Genomic DNA, 9,653 nt, shown 5'->3' on the forward strand with positions numbered 1-9,653 from the left:
TGAATCAATTCCTACTCATAACAATCTTGTCAGGCAGAGTAGAACTGCCTCAAAAGGTTTCCAAGGCTGTAATCTTTACAGATACAGACTGCCACATCTTTCTCCCATGGAATGCTTGGTGGATTCAAACTTTCCACCTTTCGGTTAGCAATTGGGCGCTTAACCACTGTGCCACCAGGGCTCCTCATCAGACAGGTAGCGGGGGCCAGATTGGTCAATGTAGTTGAACCTTCTGAGTTTGAGTAATAGGCCACTTTTTTTCTATTAAAATAAAACCAAAAACATTATTTTTTCATCTCATAGTCCTTTCTACATTGTTTCCATAAACAGTTCCCTTTAGAGAATATTTATCTCTCCCTTTTCCCAAAAAGAGATACTAGATTATCCAGAGAAGTTGGCAGGAAGGAACCAAGAGCAGAAGTTGGGGAAAAGAGACAGTGCAGACTAGGCCATTACAGTCCCTGGAGAACTCGGCTATCAACTTGTGGCCTCCCCTTCAAACAGCCCTCAGGTGGCCTCATTGTTTCTATTACCTTGGTAGAAAGAGTATGTGACTTCCCTGCCTGCCTTATAGTCTCGTTGCCATGGAAACTTCCATTCCACACACCTGACTCACACATCATGCTCGGCTAGTCCAGACAGAGGTCACAGACTGGCATTTGCCCTTTGTTTCCCCTTCTTGTATTTTCCAGGCACTTAAAAATGGATGCAGAGACATGAAAGATGGTGGCAGTGTGCTTGGTAAGAAAGCTTTTTTGTCAGGGCTAGAAGTTTGTGAGGTTTTTTTTTTTTTTTTTTAAAAAAGAAACCCATAAAGAGAAAAGCAGAGCGAATGGAAAACTCTGTGTGTAGTTTTAAGCTTTTCATGTAAGGAAGGATTCTGATCTTATGATGTGTCTGAAAGTGATTTTCTAGATTTCTGGGTGAGAGAGGAAATGAGTATAACAGATTAAGGAGCTTGTGGCTCCTTAGTGGGTTTTCAATCCTGTTTCACCAAGTTGCCCAATAATCTGAACTCCGTGGTGCACACATTACGACTGTGTGGCAAACCATCATCAACTACAGCTGTATATTCAGAATCAAGCTCTCTGATGATGCTTCTCTTACTGTTGCTTTACTTTTATGTGAATCATAATGTTTTAGAAAGCACTAATAATTTGGAGGAAAGTCCCTGGGTGATGCAAACAATTAAAGGACTCTACTCTGGTTGCACGGGAGCTCTGGTAGCATAGTGGCTAAGGCACTTGACTGCTAACCAGAAGGCTGGCGGTTCAAACCCACCAGCCACTCCTCGGAAGGAAGGTTGGGCAATCCTACTTCCGTAGTGATACTGCCTCGGAAACCCAAGGAGGGGTCGCTATGAGTCAGGGCTGACTCGACGGCACATAACAACAACACAACAACAACTCTGGTTGCACGGTGCCTAAGGCATTTGACTGCTAACCAGAAGGCTGGCAGTTCAAACCCACTCAGCCCCTCCTCAGAAGGAAGATTGGGCGATCTACCTCCATAGAGATACTGTCTCGGAAACCCAAGGAGGGATTACTGTCAGTCAGAAAGCAACTAAATGGAAGTGAGGTTTTTGTTTTTTTTTAAACTGCTAACCAAAAGGTTAGAGGTTCAAGTCCACCTAGAGGAGCCTGGAAGAAAGGCCTGGTTATCTACTTCAGAAGAATCAGCCAGTGGAAACCCTATGGAGCACAGTTTTACTCTGACCCATGTGGCGTGGCTGTGAGTTGGAATCCACTCAAAGCAACTAGTTTTCTTTCATTAAGGTTCAATACATTTGCTGAAGTACGTTTGTTTTCCCTCTGATTTTTTCCCTTCCAGGAAATACATTAATATGTAATTTAGAAACAAATTTACTGTAGGAAAGCAGATTATCAATGTTCTTCCCCAAACAGAATTTCCCTAAGATAGGTTGAGTCTTTTTCTCTTGATTCCAGTTTATGAGGCTGAAGTTTAGAGAAAAAAAAAAAGGGACGTGGTTTTCAGCCCTTCTGAAACATTAGATTTCAAATATTTTGGGCAGTGTACTTCAATATCACTCATTTCTTGACAGTGGAATTAACCAGAGAGTTGCTGTTCTCACGTGACTCCTCTAATTTCTTAATATTCCTCCTTATTTGAATACTCTCAGTTTTCAAGTTTCCCTTCCCAGTTAGCAGTTAGGGATTCTAGTTTGGAGTCAACAAAATCATACCAAACTCATTGCCATCAAGTTGATTCTGACTCACAGCGACCCCATTGGGTTTCCAAGGCTATAAATCTGTGCAGAAGCAGACTACCTCATTTTTCTTCCACAGAGCAGCTGGTAGGTTTGAACCAGTGACCTTTTGGTTAGCAACCAAGTGCCTTAACCAATACACCACCGAGTCAAGCAGACCTGGGTTAAAAGGCTCATCTCTAATCTTTACCATCTGAATGCCCTTGGACAAATAATTTATTAGCCTCAGGTTCCTCATCTGTGAAATGGTGTTACTAATATAAGGTTGATGTAAAAAATAAATATTAGAATTTTTGAAGTTCTTTCTATAGTACCTGATGCATAATATCCATTATTACTATTATTATTTTTCTGTTAGATTACTTTGGAAATAACATTTATAGTGTCTGAAAGAATATTTTTATCATCAATATTGCTAATTTTTGTTGTTGATAATGATTTTGCTATTGTTACTGACTTTGGCATAGATGAAAATATATGACATCTAAGACTCTGAATGAGTGGTGGATTAAAAGAAATAAGAAAATTGTTACAAAAAATAAACTGTGTATTTGTACATTCTTCCTCCCTTTCTCTCATTTGTGTGCACACACTCTGTGTTTTGAGTCTATCTGGAAGTTTGAGCAGCAAAGTAAAAAGGTTGTATATTTATTGGAAGACAAAATGTTGTCATAGAGACCATCCTAAGCGGTGATGCTTGTCCACGTCTCAAAGTAGTCACGAGTGTGAATTTCCATGCAGATAATTCAAGGGCCAATCCCATCCTCCTGCCCCCTTTGGCTTCTCACTTCCTCCTCCTCCATCCTTTCCTCACATTTTCTGCTTGTGTTTTCATTAAAGATTGTGCAACATTATACTGGATCAGTGCTCAATGTGGACCCTTAACTAGCCAGAAAGTTGCTTATGCTAGGAATTATTTTTCTGAACAGATTCAGAGACTGTTAAAGAGTTGGACCAAGGGAATATGTATATTTTGGGATGAAGAGATACTTGGAAAAAGAGGAACCTGTGGGATTTCTAGATTAAATATTTTATCTTCATCTTACAATTCCTTGCAATGTGTGTGCTTAGTCTTTCTTACGCTCTCCTGAATCTCCACCACAGAACTGGGAGGTTGTGTTTGGCCTCAGTGATGTGGCCTGGCCAAGAATCTGTCGCCCTCTCATGCTTGAGGAGTCCTGGATGATTTAGGCAATATTTTCTCGCAGCAAATGACTCAAGTGAAATGTAGCTCCAGATACAAAATTCATTTCAAAAAACAACCATGTCCCCCACTCTTTCAAAATTTGATGTTTCTAGATTGATTGCAAAATATTAATGCTGATCTCAAGTTAACATTCTTTTTAATTTGTTCATTCACTCATCCATTCCTTTAACAGTATTTATGCAATACCCAGACAAACACTGTCTGATATATAATGCAAACCACACATGTAGTTTTATATTTTCTGCTAGCCATATTAAAAAAGTGATGAGAAACATGAGTTTTTCACAAGTGATTATAATTTTAATTTTAATTAATCTAGTATATCTAAAATATTATCATTTCAGAATATAATGAATACCAAATATTAATGATGAGATATTTTACTTTTTAATCTCATATTAGAAGACTCTTTGAAATCCAGTGTGCATTTAAAATTTATAGCAGATCTCAATTTGGGCTGGGCACATTTCAAATGCTCAATAACCATATGGCTACTGGCCACCATATTGGACAATGTCAATCTAGAACATTAGAGGTGGTGAGGATGTAAAATCCAGAAAAGTCTGGTCCTCACCTCAGTCTGTATAGTCAATAAGATTAGATCAATAAGGGCAATACAGACCCATAAGGAATTAATGATGGTATTGAGTACTGGGAGAGAAGATACACAGAATATTATAGAAACTCAGGGGAGGGGCTCCAAAACAAGGGTCTCTCTGCAGCAGATTCAGGTTCTGCCTCTGCTGCTAGACCTCATTCCTTGAATTACACCCTACGATGAGAGCAGTGACATGGAGTTTAACATGGGCACCCATCCATCAGATTGTAACATTTTGTTTCTTGTGTTAAGAGAACCAATGGCAAGTTCATGTTTAATTGCAGGCTCTACTTTGGCCATGGATCTGTGAGCTGGAATTTCAGCATCAGTCTCACAGTTAATCTGGCTCTCACCTTTTCTTCCCATAGATAGAACTGCTTATCTGTTTCCCACAAGTAGATTGCCTTCTGGCCAGGTACATCACCTTGCTCATGTTCCATTTTGATTTCAAGGGAGGGTAGAAAGTATGATGTTGAAGGTAAAAAGAAGAAAACATTTGTTTTCCTTCTTTGTCCGGATACCCCTTCTTTTGGGAAGTGGCACCAGTAGCTGTGGTTGCTAATGAAAAGGTCACTGTCATCCAAATGGCTTCCATGAATCTATTTTGTCCCACCCTGACCACCATACAAGAAGCTCTGGTAGTGTAGTGCTTAAGGCATGTGGCTGTTAAGGATAAAGTCAGTGGTTCAAACCCACCAGCTGCTCCACTGAAGAAAGATAAGGCTTAAGGCATTTGGCTGCTAATGATAAGGTCAGTGATTCGAACCCACCAGCTGCTCCCCAGAAGAAACATGAGGCGGTCTCCTTCTGTAAAGATTTACAGCCTTGGAAACCCAGTGTGGGTTGCTGTAAGTCAGAATAGAAGTGATGGCACCGAGTTTGGTTTTTTTGGTTTTGACCACCATATATACCCAGCTTCTCAGGGAGCTTCAGTAGCACCTATATGGATGGGCAGGATTCCCATAGTTAAGCAAGTCTGTGCATCTTTCTGGCTCCTTGTGTGGGGAAGGGTGGCAAAGAGCTGTTTACACATATCCAACCAGCAAGCACGGGAAGAGGAGGAGCTGTTTCTACTTATCCTCCCACCTCTTTTTGGCTTTCTCTTCTGGCGTTGCCTAAGGCCAAAAAAGGGATGGGAGTTTGGCAAAGTGAAAGTATCTTTTATTTCCTCACTCCTCCCTCTTACCTCTCTTCTAAGGAAGCCAGGCTTTTTTTTTTTTTTTTTTAAATCAGGTCATCTAAGACTTAGGGACACAAAATTTCTTTCTGCCACTAATGTGGAAGAAACATGTTCCTTGCTAGGATCATTTCTTCTTGTCTTATGAGTGATACGTCAGTAAGATGTGTCAGATGAGGCCAAGGGACTGGACTCAGAGTCTTACCAAGCTTTGTGACTGCTAGGTATGCTTAAAGCACATACAGGACTTGGGGCTGCACACTGCCTAGAGTCCTCCACTGATGGATGGAATCAAGGGTGATATGGGAGACGTCAGAGAAATTAGGGATAACTTCACCCCTTTTGATGACCAATCTAGCATATGATGGCATGTTAGCATGTTAAATGTTTCACCAATTCATGTTGCACGCCTGGTCTAAGGCTCTGCTTCTGACAGCACCTAGACTCTTAATCAGTTTTTAAACTTTCTAATATTAGCACAGTTTTTCTGGGAAATTCAATACATCTCCATACCTAGGAATCAGATTCAGGGTATAAAGATCACAAGAATCTAAATAATTATCTAAATTAAAGAAGAAGCCAAATAAAAACATTTTTTCCTTCTAGGGAAATAAAATATTTGAAACAGAGCAACAGCTCTTGTCATTACCCCACTATCACAAATCTCCTAAAATTCAAAATTGAGTTTGTAAGGTACATTGTTGTTGCTGTTGTTAGGTGATGCCAAGTCAATTTTGAGTCATATTTTCATTGACTCATATTTTCCTTGTCAAAAAGTGTTAAGGGATTAACTCTAGCAAATTGAAACTGATGAAAATGGAAGATGGAAAAGAAAATTGAAAAAGCATCCTACTTAAAGTTAGCCATGTATCCTTGTTTTGTACTGAAGGTAATGAAAGAGGATGAATGTCACTACTGGGGCTATGGCCATATATATCTAGGAGCAAAAAACATTTTTGCAGACCAGACACTAGCTATCGTTATAACAGGGGCTGTGGTTCCGGCACCAGGAGCAAGAGCCAGCATAGCAAAACTGTGGGCTCTGAGTTTGACTCCTGGTCCTTCTTTTAATTAGCAAGTTAATCAACCTCTCTCAATCTCATTTTCTCTGCCTGTAAAGTTGGCATTCCAAATTTGCATTTACAGAGATAGTATTACATGATCTATGTAAAAAACTTATTCTATGTTTTAGTTGTTAACTGTGATCAAGTTGGTCAGGCTCACAGTGACCCCATATACAATGGTATTGAACTATTCTGATCCATAAAGTTTTCATTGCTTGATTTTTTAGAAGTAGATCACCAGGTCATTTTCCCTAGTCTGTCTTTGTCTGGAAGCTTCACCGAAACCAATTAAGCATCATAACAACAAGCAAACTCCCACTGATAGATGGATAGTAGCTCAGCATGAGGTACATTGACTGGACATTGAACCTGGGTCTCCTGCATGGTAGGTGAGAATTCTACCACTGATCCATCACTGCCCCTCACTTTATCCATAATGCCTGACAAAGAGTAACTTTTGAGCCAGTACTAATTCCTGTTATCATTACTCAGCTGAAAATGCAGAGTTTAGCTGGCAATGAGCAGTTGCCCTCGTTCTTGCAGTTGTTCCTGCCAGTGGCAAAGCAACCAGTTGTTTGCTTAACACTTTCTTGACCTCTTTGAAAAGTTCTTTAGTTATGTATACTGTTTCTATGTAGCATTGCAGGTTTTTGGTTTTTTCCTTTTAGTGAGGCCAGTAATTATTCCTTGTAGATGGAGCTGCACAAACAGCCCTTCCCATGGCAACTTAAAAAATGAAAAAATAAAGCAAAAAATTTGAGGTTACGTAATTGCTGTCATTGGCCTCAGAAGAGGAGTGTGGAGATCATCAAGTTTTTTGTGGGTTTTGATTTTCTTTTGGTTGAAGGTGTTGGGTCAAGACACAGAGGTCCTACTGAGTGACTGAACAGGATGCTGATGCTTGCTTTGAAGTGAATAAATTTGTCAAAATGCAAGTGGGAGGGTTGGTTGAGGTTTAATGAAGGAGGGCCATTATTAATCTTTCCATGGGTTTAGCAGTTTAAAAGTTGAGAGTTTAAGTACAGTTGTTGGTTGTGGGGAAAACAACCCACAGACATTCAGACATGGTTAAAGTTTAGTCTCTCAGTCTTCACTTTAATTTGAAAATAGGGAGCCAAGGCTTCTGAATATCATAGCAAAGGGATCATTTCATAACTTTTATAGCCTGAACTGCTAATTATTACATGCTCACAGTAGCAGAAGGTTTAGAAAGCTATGCTACTCTCTTCAAGTCCCAGTTATCTGCAGATATTTTCTTGGAACGAGAAAGGATATTACTATTTTGGCTTAAGAAACCCTTCTTCCTAAATGATTGCTGTTTCTTTCGCCAAAACCTACGTAACCCAAAACATGTTAGCTTCTGATGAACAGGTGCTGTCTTTTCCCAACAACCATAAAATGAAATCTATATACAATCTCTTTTATTTCTTATGTCATTTTTGTTGGGTTCCATTGAGTAGATATTATCTCATAGTGACCCCAAGTAACAGAGTAGAGCTACTGCACGGGACTCTCTTGGCTATAATATTTATGGAAGCAGCTCTTCCTCATGGTCAGTGGATGAGTAGGAACCACCACCTTTGGGTTAGCAGCTGAGCACTTAACCATTATACTCTTAACCAGGGGTCCTGGTTTCCCTTATGTAGGTGTTAAATTAGAAGGGTTCTTCTTTTTTTTTTTTTTTATTTGGAAGTAGGATTTAGTTTTTCACTGGAGATTGGGCCTTTTTGATAGATAAAAATAGAATAGAAATAGAAAAAAAACATAACACTTTTCCCAAATGTATGTTAATCAATGTCAGGTTAATCCTATATGGGTATGTGTGTGTGTGTTTTCTGAAAATTAGACTGTTTCATCCTTCAGGGTCCCAAACAATAATGTGAAGCCAAGTCTACGTTACTAAAATAATTTGGGGAAAGAAAGAGCTTAGAATATCAAAACCTGTACATTTTCTTTAAACCCATCTTTCTAAAACCTTCTACTTTTCAGCTCTTTACAGAATGTAGGCAAAGGATATGAGAGAAGGTATTACCTTCAGTGGGTGATTATGGTTCAGGGCATTTAGAATTAAGAATTCTGGATTGGAATCCATCCTCTTCCAGTAACTTGCTGAGCAGTGGAAAATTTATGTAACTTCTCTGAGTTCTTCTTTATGTCAAAGATATTTACAAAGTTTGTTTTTTATAGTTGTATTGTTTGTTGTTGTTGTTATGTGCTGTCGAGTCGGACCCGACTCATAGCGACCCCTCCTTGGGTTTCCAAGGCAGTGTCACTATGGAAGTAGATTTCCCAACCTTCTTTCTGAGGAGTGGCTGGTGGGTTTGAACCGCCAGCCTTCTGGTTAGCAGTCAAGTGCCTTAGGCACTATTAGATGGGATATATGTGACAGTTTGTAATGTGTTGGGTACTATCAATTTGGTGATCTCTCTTATCTGTCTGACCTCAAGAGAAAGAGGAAGCACATACAACTGGGAGGCTGACTAAATATTTTACTTCATTCTCTCTTAAATTATCAAGAATGAACTATATACCAACAATCATCATCTAACCTGCTATCAGCTATAGCTGTCCCAGGCCCAAGAGCTGCTATTGGTAAAGCAGGGTGAGGCACACACCAGTAAAACCAAGAGCCCTGATGGTGCAATGGGTGAGCACTCAGCTGCTAACCCAAAAGTCAGTGGTTTGAACCTACCAGGGGCTCTGTTGGAGAAAAAAAAAAACTAGCAATCTGCTCCTGTAAAGTTTATAGCCTAGGGAACCCTGTGGGGCAGTTCTTCTCTGTCCTACAGGGTTTCTAAGAGTTGGAATTGACTCAATGACACACAACAATGACTATCTCACCTGCTTAAGCTTCTCTATCTTTGATGATCAGTTAGAGATATCAACCTTATTCTGACCTGGAGAGCTAAACAAGCAAGTTTTTCTTTATCTTTTACAGGGATTTTACATTACCTGTTTCATTATTTGTTAGTTGTGGGAGCTGGAAATTTCTTTCTTCCCAATATTGGTGGTGATACACTAGGAACAAAATTTGGAAATGTGGAAGGAGAAATGAAACAGTGGCAGTTTCCTTTAGCACAGGGAGCTCAAGGCTTTTGCAATATCTCCATTCCAAGATCACCTCTTACATAGCTCTACCTAGAACTTAGATGAGTAAACTGTTTCTATTTTCTATCATCCTTGACTTATTTTGGGAGCTCTGGTGGCAGAGTGCCTAAGACATTTGATCAAAAGGCTGGAGGTTCAAACCCAACAGTGACTCCTTGGAAGGAAGTCTGGGCAATCTACTTCCATAGAGATACTGCCTCAGAACCCCAAGGAAGGGGCACTATGAGTGAGATCTGATTCCATGACAGTGAGGTGGTTTTTTTTTTTTTTTT

The sequence above is a fragment of the Orycteropus afer genome, unplaced genomic scaffold (assembly GCF_000298275.1).
Source record: "Orycteropus afer afer isolate SDZICR_OR568_19922 unplaced genomic scaffold, OryAfe1.0 scaffold00012, whole genome shotgun sequence".
Lineage (NCBI taxonomy): Eukaryota > Metazoa > Chordata > Mammalia > Tubulidentata > Orycteropodidae > Orycteropus > Orycteropus afer.